The sequence below is a fragment of the Dermochelys coriacea genome, chromosome 8 (assembly GCF_009764565.3).
Source record: "Dermochelys coriacea isolate rDerCor1 chromosome 8, rDerCor1.pri.v4, whole genome shotgun sequence".
NCBI lineage: Eukaryota > Metazoa > Chordata > Testudines > Dermochelyidae > Dermochelys > Dermochelys coriacea.
In genome coordinates, this window is record NC_050075.1 from 77,582,245 (window position 1) to 77,597,892 (window position 15,648).

Sequence of the window (15,648 nt, forward strand, 5' to 3'; positions counted from 1 at the left end):
TACCGACTGCTCTGACCAGCAAAAGATGCATGCTGTATACAAATCAGTGGATTGTTGAGCATAAGAAGTAGTTCCAGAATTCTAGGGACAAATTGCTGTTTGATTGGCTGCCGGTAACTGATGTTGTATATGTATCTTTTTTATTTGTTTGTTTTTTAATTTGTACATGAATTGAGTGCTCATATAAGCGAGGAACTCAGCACTAACATTAGCCAGGAATAAGCATGTAATGAATTGTGTACACTCATAACTTCGAATGATTATGCTTCGAATAATTTTTCCTTGGAATTACATAGAGTACTTTCAAAAAGAAAAGGAGTACTTGTGGCACCTTAGAGACTAACAAATTTATTTGAGCATAAGCTTTCGTAAGCTACAGCTCACTTCATCAGATGCATTTGGCTTATGCTCAAATAAATTTGTTAGTCTCTAAGGTGTCACAAGTACTCCTTTTCTTTTTGCAAATACAGACTAACACGGCTGCTACTCTGAAACCTTGTCATAGAGTACTTTATGATTTTAGGTATATGTTCCAATATGCACTTCTTAGATTTCTGGTACAAATCTGCATTTGATTAAATAACTTCTGCCCTTGTACAGTTGGTTTCTTGTTGCGTCCTTGGGCCTTCCATTATGGACAGGAGCTAGTTGATTTTTCTTTCACAGGGAGGCTTCAATTCATTTCTGTCATTCAGTCACTGGCTGAGCATCTGAATTAAGCTTATTCTATGGGACTTCGTGCACTACAGCATTTATGCATTAACCAGTGCGATGGATCTGAGATTCTAGATTTTGTTGTCTCATGGTCATGTCATATGGTATAGAAAGCATTTTTTTCATGACCTATTTTAAGAAATGGTTTTACCTTTATAACCACCCCTCCCCTATTTCTTAACGATGTGGTTGGTCCTTGCTTTTTGTTTTAGGTTTTTTTGTCATATTAATTACTGACATTATTCATGAAACACTGAAGATGATAGTCTGTTATGGTGGCAAATAGATATTGATGAGTCTACGCCTTGGCCCCAAAACTGAGCAATGTCAGGTTCCCAAGGGCGTATGAGAGTTAAGAAGTCTAGGTTTGTGTCTGTAAATGTTTTCCTTTGTGTAGTTGTAACCTTTTGACATTAGTATTTCAATTACCAGAACATTAGCATTGCTACTATTTTAAAAAATTTTGTTACTGGACTTTGGGTATTGTCGTCTTCTTTGGGAGCAGGTTTGGGTCCCTAGTATCCTATGGTGAGGGCGGAGGTGTGTATGTGATCTATATCTAGAGCGAGACATAGATAGTTGTATTTATTATATAATTACTCAGTAGGCTTTGTAAAACACTTAGTTCCAAGTGTGTCTCAGGCTTGTCAGTGGATATATGGTGGGATTCTTTTATAGTGATTACCTTAGATTTACCTCTTTTCCTTTTCCTTACTTATCACACTATATGGACATATAGGGTCAAATGCACCAAGTCCTGACAGCCAACACAGGTGCTATGCACCATTTAAGACCTCATAATTCATGTGTCCTCATATCCATGGTAATAAGTCTTTGGGGACTAAATTTGGCCCTATGTTTTCCTCCATTAGATGGAGGAATAATAATACAGTGCATGCTATGTGGTCTCAAGCTACTATGAGATGAAAAGAAAAGGAGAAACCACAATTTTCCTGGGATATTGAATTGCAGAAGGGCATTTCACTGAACATACAGAGTTTGTTCCTGAACATACAACTGACAGTTTCTACTTTGTGCAAGTTTGATGTGATTTGAAATTTGCGAAATTATTGATCAGGGGCATTGTAAAGGTCAGCTGGCATCCTTGATCAGTCAAGATGATGCTGGTACCTTTCCCTCTTGCCACAGTACCTTGGAATAGGAATAAATCTCTCCTGAACTCTTAACATATGCTACACAGAACTGTAGGAAATATGAAATGTCTTGTAAAATGGAAACATCTCAGGTTATGTTAAAGAATCATAGAAGATTAGGGTTGGAAGAAACCTCAGGAGGTCATCTAGTTCAACCCCCTGCTCAAAGCAGCATCAACACCAACTAAATCATCCCAGCCAGAGGCAAACATAAGATTATCATTAAGTTTGTACTCTGAAATATGTTCCCTAGCAGATTGGAATTCACACAAATCCATATAAATAATTTGGCATTGTGTTTGCTTGGTTCTAATCATTCTTTGTAATGTCTAATAGTAACACATTCTTCACATATGGTATGTGCTATTGCTCATGTTCACATGTCCACAGCAGTGGGAGTTAATATAAAGCATGTTGGAATAATGACTCACCTAAGATGTGCTAAAGGTTTTTTTTTTTTTTTTTTTTTTGCATGTCTGTGTATGGACATGTTCCTCAGTCAATAGCCCAAAAAAAAAAAAAAAAAGCAAAGAAAGAAACAAATAGAAATAAAGCCCAACAATCCAACAGCAGAAGTACATGCAGATCTTAAACTCTGATGTGCTTTATATTACAGTAATGGATTAGTAGGACTGGGTAGTGTTAAAAAAACAAACAAATACTGCCCCCCAAACCAACCCCTGCTTGAATTACTGAACATGCTAGTGGCAAGTTCTGCTTCAGACTGCAAGAGAGAAAGTACGCTAATGTGTATTGGTTAGTCTAACTTATTCAGTGTCATTGCCATATCGCAACCTTGTGTTTGATTTTCTTTATAAACTAATAATTTCCTGAATGAACTAATACTGCCAAAACCACTAGTACCTCTGCCTTGTAGAAGTTTTTTATTGTTGTGTATGCAACTAAATTGAAATATCTTTCATTTGAAATATTGACTTTAATATCTCATTTGAAAAATTCATGGAGCCTTTGATGTTAAATCCATACTCAATTTAGCCAAATGCCATTAGAATATGCAATTCGCCTGAATACAGAAAGCATTATTGTCTGTGTTTCTGCAGAAGAATTACATTTTATGACTGTAACATCAGGATCTTTTTTGGATTTGTGCATGAGCAAAAGAAAGGGAAAGGCAGCACATTAGAAGCTAAATGAAAAGTGGTATTGATTAGGCTCTCATTTACCCTCTCTTTGCTTCAATCCCTAACTGCATGGAAATAAGGGTTGTGCCATAGCAAGGAACAATGCTTTGTAATGAATGGAACAATCTTTAGAAAATTAGTGTAAGCATGTATGATAGTGCACAGATGTTGCTCCTAGTAACTGTCATACATTTCTTTTACATCTCCATTTACATAAGTCTCTTTATTTCCTAATGGTATCATAATAGGAACATGACAATAGCTAATGATTTCATAAAACATATAACATAAAGACTGTCAGAGAGGTAGAACATTAATTGAAACCTATAGCTATAATACATTAGAATTACATCTCCTAAATGACTCATGATGATCTCTTTTACTGAGAGACAAAGGCAGGTAACTAAATAAATAAATAAAACCCTAGGCTTTCAGTAAATTAATTTTTTTTTTCCAGCAAAACAGACTGGCAAATGTTGCAAAATCTCCTGAGTGCTAATAGAATGGTATTTGCCTTTAGTAATTTATGGGCACTTTCCCCCCAGCTATCGATCACATTTAAAAAAGTAAACTGCATTAACATTTTAGACAATAATGGCTCCAGAAAATGTTTGATTTTTATCACTACCAAAACTGATGTCATGCTACTTGCTTCTGTAGAAGACATGTGAGAGTGGATAATTCTCCAGAAGTTAAAATGCTCTGCATGTAATGTGTTTACACAGGCAACCTGGGACTAATCTAATGAATGGGATGTAAAACAATGCTTTGAACTTGCTATGCTATTTTAAAAATATAGCATAACATGTTGGTGGCATTAGGCAGGAGACCCTTACTTGACAATTTAACTAGGTGCCTTGAGGACCATGGGGTCTGTTATTGATAAGATTATTGTCATCAAAACAGAAAAGAGGAAGGCCAACACTTGCTGATTGCTCTCCAGCACCATCTTCTGGCCAGTTCATGGAAAGTAAACATCCTCACTTTTGGTTCCAAGACAGGATAGCTGCCTCTTGCCTATACCAGAAGGAAGATGATGGTACTAACAGCCACTTAAAGAAATTCAGCATTCTACTAGTGAAAAATGACAAATGTTTTATTCAAGTTAGTGAGGGGGAACTGGACTTTTAATAAACACATTACACTGCAGTTGTGTATCTAAGTGACTATTCAACATTTAAAATCTGTGAGACTATGGAAGCTGAAAGCTCTTTTAATGAACTAACACATTTTAGAATGACTGTACTGGAAATGTTTTATTCTGACATGGTTGTTCATTGCCAGATATTGCTGAAATATGTTATACAAAATTAATCAAATGCATTATAGTGACTGAGTTAGACAATCTGCACAATATTACCTGTCTCTCTGCAGGAAAAAAAAATTGTTTTCAATATACATATATATGTACATACACATTGAGTTAATGATATGTAAAGCCCTGATCCTACAAGCATGGGAAAATCGTTATGCCCATGCAGAGCACCACTGCTTTTGGTGGGACTCCGCAGAGATGTAGCTTGGAGGACTTGGTGATCCTTTAATAAGCTTTTCCTCAATTGTTGCTTTTCACTGAGTTGCTCTTATTTAATTATTTGGTGCACACATTTAGAGTCTAGTAAAACCACTGGGAGGCACTGACTTTCTGGGTGTCCTTGGGCAAGTCACTTTGCCACTCTCTGAATATCATTTCAGAGTCTGAAGTGTTTGCAGGGTAACGAAGACTAGTGAGAGATTACAAAAATATTCCAAAAAGAAGAAACTCTTAAATTGCACATAAAAATATAGTGTAAATCAGCACATTGGTATATGCCTACATGCGTATCCACACGCTTCCTTATGAAAATTACTGCCAATATTTAATAAATCTCATCCTCAATGTTCCTGAATTTTTAATTTGTAGTTTAATTTGGGGGTTTTTGTTTTGTTTTGTTTTTTTTTTTAAATAAAAGGGCTACACTGTCAAGTGATGCAGTGTGGAACAACCAAGTAAGATGAGATGGACTGTTCAACCCATGTTATTAAAGAAATTGGTTCACCTTTTTGATTTCATGTCATTGTAGTTCTACCCCTTCATTTGTTCAATAAATAGTTTGGTATGTTCTGGGAAATAATGAATATTGATCAAAAAATCGATCACTTATTAAGAAACAGACTAAGGGAAATTGTTTATCCAATCAATTTATTTATATTTTCCAATTTAATCCACCCCTCCCTTAGGCTCCACAACTACCAAGCAAACCAGGAGGAAGGGCAGAGATACACTGGCTGCACCTACAGAATGAACACAAAAACTAATACATTCATTATAGATCACACTAGTTGAAATAGGCCATAATAAAAGAGATTGTGATTGAGAATTGTAGATACATTACCTCATGCACCTTTGTTTATTGGACTGAAACTTTAACTTTTAATGGAATCTTTTAGGCTCTGTGCTTACGGCTTATTATGTCAGTCAGAGCTGACACTTTCAAAATACAATAGTTGCAAAATATTAGACTCTGTATCCAAGTTAAAGATTCTGAACGCTGTTGGAAAGAGTTTGATTATCTAGACTGGCTAAAAGAGACTATTTGTTTTAAAGGTTTAGATCTTTGCTTATCACACAATTTTAAAGGAAATTAATTCAGCAATGTTTTCTTAAGGCACTAAGTACAAATTGGTTCATTATGAGTGAAATTGACCCCTGTGAAGGGGATCAGCACAAGGCCTGTGCACCAAGAAAGTCTCACTTAAGCACTCAAAATAGGGGTCATGTGCTGGCTCACTGCTTAGGGATGAATTTCACTCTTAAGTGTGAAAAGAACAAAGTAGCCATTCAAGTCATGCTTCATCTCTGAGTGCCTGCATTGGTTCTAGTTTCTTTGTTCAGTTACACTTATAAAAAAGAAAAGGAGTACTTGTGGCACCGTAGAGACTAACAAATTTATTAGAGCATAAGCTTTCGTGAGCTACAGCTCACTTCATCGGCTCACGAAAGCTTATGCTCTAATAAATTTGTTAGTCTCTAAGGTGCCACAAGTACTCCTTTTCTTTTTGCGAATACAGACTAACACGGCTGCTATTCTGAAACTAATAAAAAAGACTCAGGGAACCAGTACATAAAATGATTGTTTTCATGACTAGATACGAGTCCAGCTCTTTGCTGTTTTAATACATCTGTACAATGAATAAAATGTATCTGCATCCCCAGTGACTAATTAAATCCCATTGGGATTTGAATACACAAGTTGAGTGTACTTTGCATACATTAGTATTGCTTCTCAATTTCTTTTTAAGTAAAAATTTTTTGTCATGCAAGAGTTAAGCTTACTGAATGTATTTCTCCCTCTTTATTATTGTGGAGAGAAGATAGATGTCCCTAATTAAGATTGGAGTTAGCCTTTTATTATATATTCAGTTTTCACCTATGCTAAATCAATCCACCTGAAATTTCAGAACCATAATTTTATGCTAGGATGTGTTTGTTTCATTTTCCCTCCCCCCTGGAAATGTTGAGGTAAATTGGACGAAATGTTGAGAAGATGCAACAGAGGAATGAATAAGGAAATGATCTTGCTTCCTGAACAATTTCCTAGCTTGTTGCTTTTTTTCATATCATGATAGAGTTATTAAGAAACACAAAATGAACGTTAATCTGTTGGCCTTAGTAAGGACTGCTGCTTTTGATTGTTTAAGAGGGAGGTCAGGATGTTGGTGGAAACATTTATTAAAAGCAGATCTGATCATAATCTCCAGAGCTCACAAAATAAAGTGTGCATGGCCCCAGTGTGGATGGCTAAAGGGGATGAACAGTACACAGGAAACTGCATGGGGAGAACAAGAGGCCAGGACCAAGAGCCACAGTGAGGAAGCAGGGGTCCAGTTTGAGGACTGCAAAGGAAGACACACATGCTTAGTGGCAGACAGCCTAAGAAGGAGCAGTCTTCATCCCTAGACAGCTTGGAAGCTTTATGACAGTGGTTCTCAACCTATTTTTCATTGTGGGTCTCAGGTTGAGAACCACGCCTCCGCATCCCAACCCTTCCACAGATCCCTATGCCCAGCGCTGCCCGCCCAGAGACCCCTCTACAGAGTGGGGCAAGAAGCGGAGCCCCAGGCATGGGCCGGGCAGCCAGAACCTGGCTCTCCTGCTGCCCTTTAGCACACTGTAGAACTGGGTTCTAGTCTCATGTTTGCCACTGGCCTGCTAGGTAACCTTCAGCAAGTCACCTCACTTCTGTGTCTGTTTTCTCATGTGTAAAATGGGGATAATGATGCTGACCTCCCTTGTAAAACACATACAGATCTACTGAGCTGATGAAAAGCACTCTGTGAGAGCCATAGGTTATTACTATTACGTTACTCTTGTTGATGGAGAGATTGTATGTCTAGTATTTTTGAATCGGGGTGGGCAAACTTTTTGGCCTGAGGGCCATATCGGTTTTTCAAAATTGTATGGATGTCCGGTTAGGGGAGGCTGTGTCTCCCCAAACAGCCAAGTGTGGCCTGGCCCCTGCCTCCTATCTGACCCTCCTGCTGCTTCTCACCCCCTGATGACCCCCCAGGACTCCTACCCTATCCACTGCCCCCTGCTATCCCATCCAACACCCCCTCTCGTTCCTGACTTGCCCCTTGGGACTCTTGCCCCATCCAACCACCTCTTCTCCCTCTCCCCTCACTGCCCCCCAACACCTTCTCCTTCCTGACTTCCCTCTCGGGACCCCTGCCCCATCCAACCCCCCTGTTCCCCACCCTCAGACCACCCCCCACAACTCCTCTGCCCTCTATCCAACACCCCCTTCTCCCTGCCCCTTTACCACACTGCCTAGAGCACCAGGTCAGGCCATGGCTCTGCAACTGCACTTCCCAGGTGCACAGAACTTTGTGCCGAACTGAGGCTGTGGGGGAGAAGGAACAGCACAGGAGGGGCCGGGGGCTAGCTTCGCAGGCCAGAAGCTTAGGGGCTGGGCAGGAGGGTCCTGTGGGCCGGATGTGGCCTGCAGGCCATAGTTTGCCCACCTCTGATTTATATTGAAGTCTTGACAACAAGCCAGTAGATTACTTCTGGCTTCTTTAAGTGCAGTCACTGGAAAAAGACATCTCTTCACCAAAAAGCACATACATTCTGTGCAATTGTTACCCAAGAGAATGCAGATCACAAACCTGAAATCATGGTCATGCTGTGTGACTTAGCATGGAAACACAAGTTGAAATTTTCCAAATGGAGCAGGCGATTTAGCTATACACCTTCCATTACTTTTAATGAAAGGCGAGACTAAATCCTTTGCAACTGCTTCAAAAATCTCAGCCATACTCACTTTGTAAGTGGGGCCACCAACCTCTTAAGGGATGCATCAAAAATGAGGTTGTTTCACTCGCCAGAGATTTAAAGTGGTGGGGGAATTGCATTTAATAGACACGTACAAAATTTAACTTGAGGCAAAATCTCATCAGAATGTCTCCATTATACATACAAGAGGCAATAAGTGTGTATAGTGGCAGATGGGAGTGGGAGGTTGTTTGGGTAACTGCTTTTTCGTACTTTCTCATATCTTGAGGTTTTTTTAAAGTGTACCCTTAAAGATGATTTTTCAGGCTTGGTAATATTCAGTTTTTGGCAAAAATTAAGAAAATGTTCTTAAAGATTTTGTTCTCCGTAGCTATTTACTACCAGTAACCATTGTCTCTGCTGTTTCAGAGTGATAGGATTGCCCTAGTGTCCTTTTGCTCTGCTTTTGCATCCCTGGTGGCTGGGCTTCCATCTGCAGCCTGCATTTATGATGAGACTATGCTGGAAGGCACTTATGTGGCTACAGGTATCACTTTGTCTGGAAGTAATGATGACTATCTGTGTCATTTCTGAATTATTATTATTTTATTAATGATGCACTTACCTCTGTTCTTCTTGCTCTTGCCATCACCACATCAAGACTTGACCACAACTTGGTGTTCTCTATTGTCCTTGAATCTTTTATTTTCTTGTATTCCCACTAGTTTTTATTTATTACTTCCTCTTTCCCTCTCCAATTGTCCTGATCTTCTTTAAAGCAGTTTAATGATACTATTGATGTTAATCCTTTAGTGGTCACTCGTCGTAATTCTTTTTTTCAATCTAAAGCTAATTCGTTCATGATATTTCTTTTCATTCCGTCTATTGGTTATCTGCTCAGTTCCATTTTACGCATGCCTGTGTATCTTTCCTTCCATTTCTAAATCAGACTTGTAATCTGAAGGAGTGTTTATCTACTAAACTAAAGTGTGCTGCCTCCAGTTATTTCTTTAAACTTCCACTCTGAATAGGCTGCTCCTCATAGCTGCTTTCTGATTGACGCAGGGAGAGACCTGGTTCAAACATGCAGATATTTTTCACACCCAAAAAAGTGTGAAATGTTTCTTCCTCTCTACCCCCACCTTTTTTCCCTCCAAATTTCAAATTTTGTCATCTGCCTCTACCCATGGCACGTCCTCTTGCTCTATTGTGTCTGTCTCCAGCTGTCGTTTGTTTAGATTGCCCTTCATCAGGATGCTGAATCAATTGCTCAACCACCATTCCATATGCTTTTCTGCAATCATGTGGATCTCTTATTGTGGTTAGGTTCCATGGAACTGGTGATCTGGGAGAATGGAGCAAGCAATAAAAGAAACTTGAAAAATAGCTTGATGGAGAATAAATTAGGGCCTGGTGTACCCATGGGTTTGTCTTACATGGCCAAAAAGCACCAAGAGCTTGATCCAAAGCCCCATTGACAGCAATGGGCTTTGTACCACACCCTTAGATGCTGTGGGAGTGATCATTATAGAAAAACCTAAACTAAACTTGCACTCCATGAAGTCCTACCCTAGTCAGTAGGCTTTCAGGGAGAGTAAGGCAATTCCAAATTGCTTTGTTTCTAAAAATTAAACCATATCCACTGTGTGTTTGTTCCAAGAGGCCGCATTCGTAGCGCCTGATGTACAAATTCCTCAAATATGGAAATTCATACAGATCTAAGCTCCAAATCAGAATAATTTAAAGACAGAGTTTCCCCACTTCAGAAATAGACTTCAGTGAGTACATAAGTTTTTATTATTTTCTCTCTTACAGCATCTATGAGGCAGGCCCCTCGCCATCCAGATTCTTGTTTTTCTGCCATGACCCAGATGTTCTGTTGCAAAACTACTCCTGGATCCTAATTCCACTGATCACATGCAGCAGCCCCACAGGAATAGTTAGTCTAGGCTGGGGGAATGTGTTTTGTGTGTGCATTCATGTGTTTGAATGCACACTCTGTTACACTGTTTAAAAGAATCTTTTTCTTTCTAGTTTCTCCTCAGAAATACTTCAATCAGGCTTAAAGGAACAGTTGTTGGACCAGCACTTTCCCTGTGTCCTTTTCCTTCACTGTGCTCTTGGCAGGGAGCCATTTCCTTTGGCTGGACCTAATCAGAAACCAAGACAAAGGGGAAAGGAAACCCTGCTATGTTATGGCAATTAACTGAGCCAGTTCTATGGAGAATGCTGGACATGATACTGTGACGTCATACACAGAGCACAAGATATTACACAACGGATTATGCTGAGAAATGCAATTTGAATGGGGGGATTTTTTAAACAAGGTGAAACAACCTTTAATTCTTGGAGAAATATGACAATTCAGAATCCTTGGGAATTATATCTCCAGCAGCAGTAAGCTTTTATTTAGTATAACATAGTGACAGAGTACTAAATGCACTTTGGCTATGGGCCCACTCTCTTATGCCAGTCTATATTGGTGTAGCTCTAGTGAAATTACTCTAGCATAATACAAATGTAACAGACTGGAAAATCAGGCTCAGTTTATTTGTTTTAAGGGAAGACCTCGCTCTAATATGAAATACTGTATATTAAAATGTATTAATTTTCATGTTCCTGGGCACCCATCCTTTTGAAAACCCTATGACTGTAACCTTAAGTCTTGTGAAGCTCCCATAGATTTTTTTTCTTAGGGTCTTATCTAGGAAGCACTATTGGGTTATAATGCTTAATCCCATGAGTAGTCCTGCTGTAGTTACTTGTGGTAGTAAGCACTACAAGAAGTGGCATCGGGCCCTTTGTTTAATAGAAATAATTGATGTATGGATCATTTTGATAGGTTGATGGGATTTTCTTGTGTTAAAACCTTATTTGTGAAAGTTGATGATATAGCTGATAAGGAGGTATAGTCTGTTTGTGATGAGCAGAATGACATATAATGTATTAGGTCTGATGGGAGTGCTGTGTTAGTCCCCTGTCGTGAGGGGGAACTATATCCCTAAACATGGGACATCATTGTATTGCTCTATTTTCTTATTTCCTATTCTAATCTTCTCCAGATGAGTGGAATTGTATCCCTTTTTGCTTGACAGCCAAAGACAAACACCAAGCTGTCCAGAAGACAGAGTGCCATTTTATTCCTCTGTCGAAATTCCTGATGAGATGGGCAAAACATCAGGAAACACTCAAGAGAAGACCTCCTTAACCTTCCAATTATTCTTGTTGGCATCTTTAGATAGATAAGGTATTATTTTTTTACAATAATTTCCTTTTTGTGGGACTATTAACAGTCTTTCATGCTATGAAAATGCTTTGTTTAATTGTCAGGTGGTCAAAGCCTGGAATTTACAATATTTCTGATTTAAATGAAATTTCGTTCCAGAATGTTGCATTTTTCTCCAGTAGAATCTTAGAATTTAAAGCAATATGTATAGGGCTTAAAATGGCTATTTAAAATGTATATGTATGATTGTTTAAAGCTTAAATCGACTTTATTCCCAGACTCATATTATGTATCCTTTTTATCACGCTGCTACTGTACACTTGTGGCAATACATCTTAGAATATTACTTATGCTTTGCTCCATTCAGTACACCTATCATGCACATAATTCAAAATGTAAAACTATTAAAGAACTCGTATTCAAATATGCCTTTTCTAAAGTATTGAATTGACAGTGTTAGTTGGATTCAAACAAAGACTTGTAAAGACAAATAACTTTTATTTTCAAACACCATTTTCTCTTCCTGTTACTTATACAGATGCAGTGTTTGATCAAGAGAAGTGTTACATTATCCTTAGCAGGGTAAATATCTACTGTGGTTGCTTCTCAAATTTCCATAGCCATCTTTTTCTTTTTATAGATGAAAGTAATGTCAGTGTTTAAGGGAAGAAGACCCTTATAGCTTCTCTTCTAAGTGCTGTGATGTTTGTGGAAGATGCTTCTCTTTATCCTGTATATCTCTGTAAACTTAAGCCTTGTGCTATATAAATATGATAACTGAATGTACCTACAGCATGTGAAAACCATACTTTGCTTCCATTTCTCTGCCTCCCTCTTTAGATTAGTTGCATTCAGGGTCATTGCCACCTACTAACAAAATGTTGTACAGAAATGTATTCTTCAGAATTCAGGAGGTTTGGGCATCTGTTTTGGGTGGGTTAGCTTGATCATTGGGTAAAAAATATTCCATAATGTTAACCTGAGAAAGCAATTTAAAGGAGTGGAAAATAGTGTGTATAGTCACATGCATAGTGACAAAACTAAGTATGTACAATACACAGTTTGGAGGCCTAATAAGTCCAAGTCCCGATGAATTGGTTCTTGACAGTTATGAATGGTGGACTAGCTGCATTAAAGCAGTGAGAGAGCTAACAGCAGATTTGAAAACTGGGTTTGAATAAATCATCAACCAAACACATAACCGCACTAGAACAGTAGGCCAAAACCTATGCAGCCATGTGATTGCTAGTTGCCAGGACACCATGAATCTTGGGCATTCTAAAAATATTGAAAGAATTTTAGCAGTTTCAAGTTTACTGACCTCTTTTAAAAATCTAATATATTTAAATACATTAAAATAGAGCTAGTTTGGTAGACTGCGTATAAAGTTGTAATACTGAATCAGCTTGTATTGTACAGTGGTCAGTGTCTTCTTCTGTATATTTTTACTATATTTAAAAATTACTATACATATATTTAATACACTGTAATGTTTTAGTATCACTTGACTATTTGCACAAAATGTTGCACACTTAAGTCTCCATCCTGCAGTCATTTACTCACAAGAGTAACAGTATGCTTGTTAGTAGTCCCATTGACTTCACAGGCTCTACTCGCATGTTAAAGCTAATCACATGCATGAGTGGCTGCAACATAAGGGCCTAATATCCTTTCTGAGATTACATCACTTCTAAAATAGTTATCAAATGTATATCAGAGTTAGAAGCCCTACAAATTGTTTTAATTTTTTTTTTGCTAAAACCATTCCTACAATAAGTTAATGTACTTGTGTTTGTGTAAATAGTGGGCCTGATCAACAGCTGAGTCTCTGTCTGGTCTCTCATTTTGTTGGTGAAATTTTGAGTTGAATTGCAGGGACAAATAGTAGTGAAACATTCACCTACCTGACTTCTTGTAGGCAAAAATAAGCAGGGAGCAGGATATTTCTATATGGGCTGCTCATCCTGCTTTGCTCATGAGCCATCCATTTTCAAAGAAGCAATATGCACCTCACAGCTAGCACACGCTACAATTCAGGATAATCAGACACCTGAGAGATTGTTCATAACCCCTTCCAGCCACAGGGCTCTAGTTAGAAGGGTAGTTCTGAGTTCAGTTTCCCTCTTGGCCATAGATCTCATGTGTGACCTTGGGTCACTTAATCTCTCATTGGCTGAGTTCCTCCTCTGTAAAATGGGAATAAGAATACCTCCCTACGTCATAAGAGTATTGGAAGGGCGAATTATTCAATGATTATAAGGCTATCTGATATTCTGGTGGTAACCATATGAATAGATAGGTGGATAATGCAGTAGGTTTCATCGGATTTTAAGGCTATCAAGTGTACATTCATAGTGCATTTGTATTATGTCTTAAGTAGATATAACAAATACACCAATTTTTTTTTTTTTGTAAACTAGCTACAGGTTTAAGTATTTTTTTAATGTAGTACTTTTTTGTGGGAAGTTCAGTCAACTGAGACTTCCTTTTTCAGAACACTTTAGTTTGCATAAAAAAGCTGCATAATAATAATAATTAATAAAGCACCAGCCAAAATTTGGGAGAGAGAAATAGAGAGAAACTAAGGGCATGTGAAGAACAGTCAGTATCCAGCAACAGCAAAACAGCAGCAAAACAGTTTCAATTTTCTGGATTATTAATTCAAATTCACACGCACATGCCAGTTCAAATTAAAGGCCTTTTTTTACTGCTCTAGTTTAAATTAAAGATTATATTCTGCTCCACAAGTCTGAATTAAAGAGCTTATTTTGCACACCAAGCTCTCATTTTAAAACTAATAAAGAAAAGACATGGCATGTACGTGCAAGTTTGAGACAGGAAGGGCCTAAATTACTACACCTGTTCCACTTGGGAGCTACTTTATTAGTGTTACAAAACTTGGCTTTCAATTTGGCAGTCAGAAGAACATTTAGAACAAGCATTTCTTTGTTTTGACAGAAAGGCTGTGGTAAATGAATGACGTTGGAGCTAGGTGTGAAATGTGAAGGTACAAAATTAACTGGTAAGATAATTACTGTTCTAATTCCGCATAAACATGCGTTTTGAAAATCATTAATAGTTCAGGGAAATAATGTTAGTGATTAAATAAGGTGGTTTGCATCACTGAGCACAACTAAGCTGCTTTAATTACATTTGAAAGCAAGGGAAAGCAGCTAATTAAAATTATCACAGGGCTCCTGAATGACCAGCACTGCATTGTTGGCCTAACCTGTTTAATTGTGTGTTTGTTAATGTCTTCATTTCCCCCTCTTCTACATTTAACAAAATTATTAAAGGAACTTAAACCTGTAAGAAGTGAACAATTGTGTGTCATTATCAAAATATGCACTGCAGATATAACTGGGGAATTGTTTACAAAGAAAGTCATCATCATTCAAAAGTCATAACTTTTTTTCAGTTATATCCATATGTCACTCACATCCGTAGACTCGAAAAATGGTACTTGGCACCATCACAGATTGCAGTGTTTTGCAACTGTGTTTATTTTAAAAACCTCTTGAACACCAAGTTGTTGGTTAAAATATAGCTAATAAACTAACAGTAATATATTGAAAATACGGGGCAAAATAGTATATAAATTAAATTGATCCTTTATAATAGCTGTCTTATTCAGTAAAAGCTGCACTAATTTGGTTACCTGCAATAGGTAGCATTGTTTTAAAAAGATAAAACATTTTAATGCATCCCAAGGTTTCCTATACAATTTTATTTGACCTTTGGTTAAAGATGCGCTCTAATAGGCAGTCAACTTTTCCCCCCTGTTCCCTTGGGTGACCAGTTAAGATAAGTTTCATTTTATTAGCATACAGACATGTAAAGATAGTTGGTTTATATTCTATACATTAACAAATGCACAATATAATACAATGAAGACAACTAAAAATAGATTAAAATGCTAATTTATATTTAGGTATAATCAAGTCAAGTTAAAGCAGACGCGATGTTTTCCACATTGATTCAGTATTTATACTGAACCTCTGATGTGAGACTCAGATGAATAATAATTTACATACATATACATTTTAAACAGAAAAAATTGGTGAAAAATATAAAGTTCTATATGGAACGGTAGCAGATCCTAAGAAAAGCAGCTTAAGTCATGGGAATTATGCTTATGAAACTGATAAGCAATTAAAG

At 37.7% G+C, this 15,648-nt stretch overlaps 1 long non-coding RNA gene across 4 annotated transcripts in view; it reads left to right on the plus strand.

Moving 5' to 3' along the window:
* The window catches only part of LOC119859665, a 67,962-nt gene that overhangs the window by 22,958 nt on the left and 29,356 nt on the right, over positions 1-15,648 (plus strand). For 2 of the 4 annotated variants that reach the window (XR_006273805.1, XR_005294296.2), the window contains exons 4-5: positions 8,694-8,811; positions 10,299-11,511. This is a non-coding gene — a long non-coding RNA (uncharacterized LOC119859665). Of the gene's footprint in view, positions 1-8,693; positions 8,812-10,298; positions 12,277-15,648 lie in introns of those variants that run through there. The other 2 variants (XR_005294295.2, XR_005294294.2) reach the window with 1 other exon arrangement.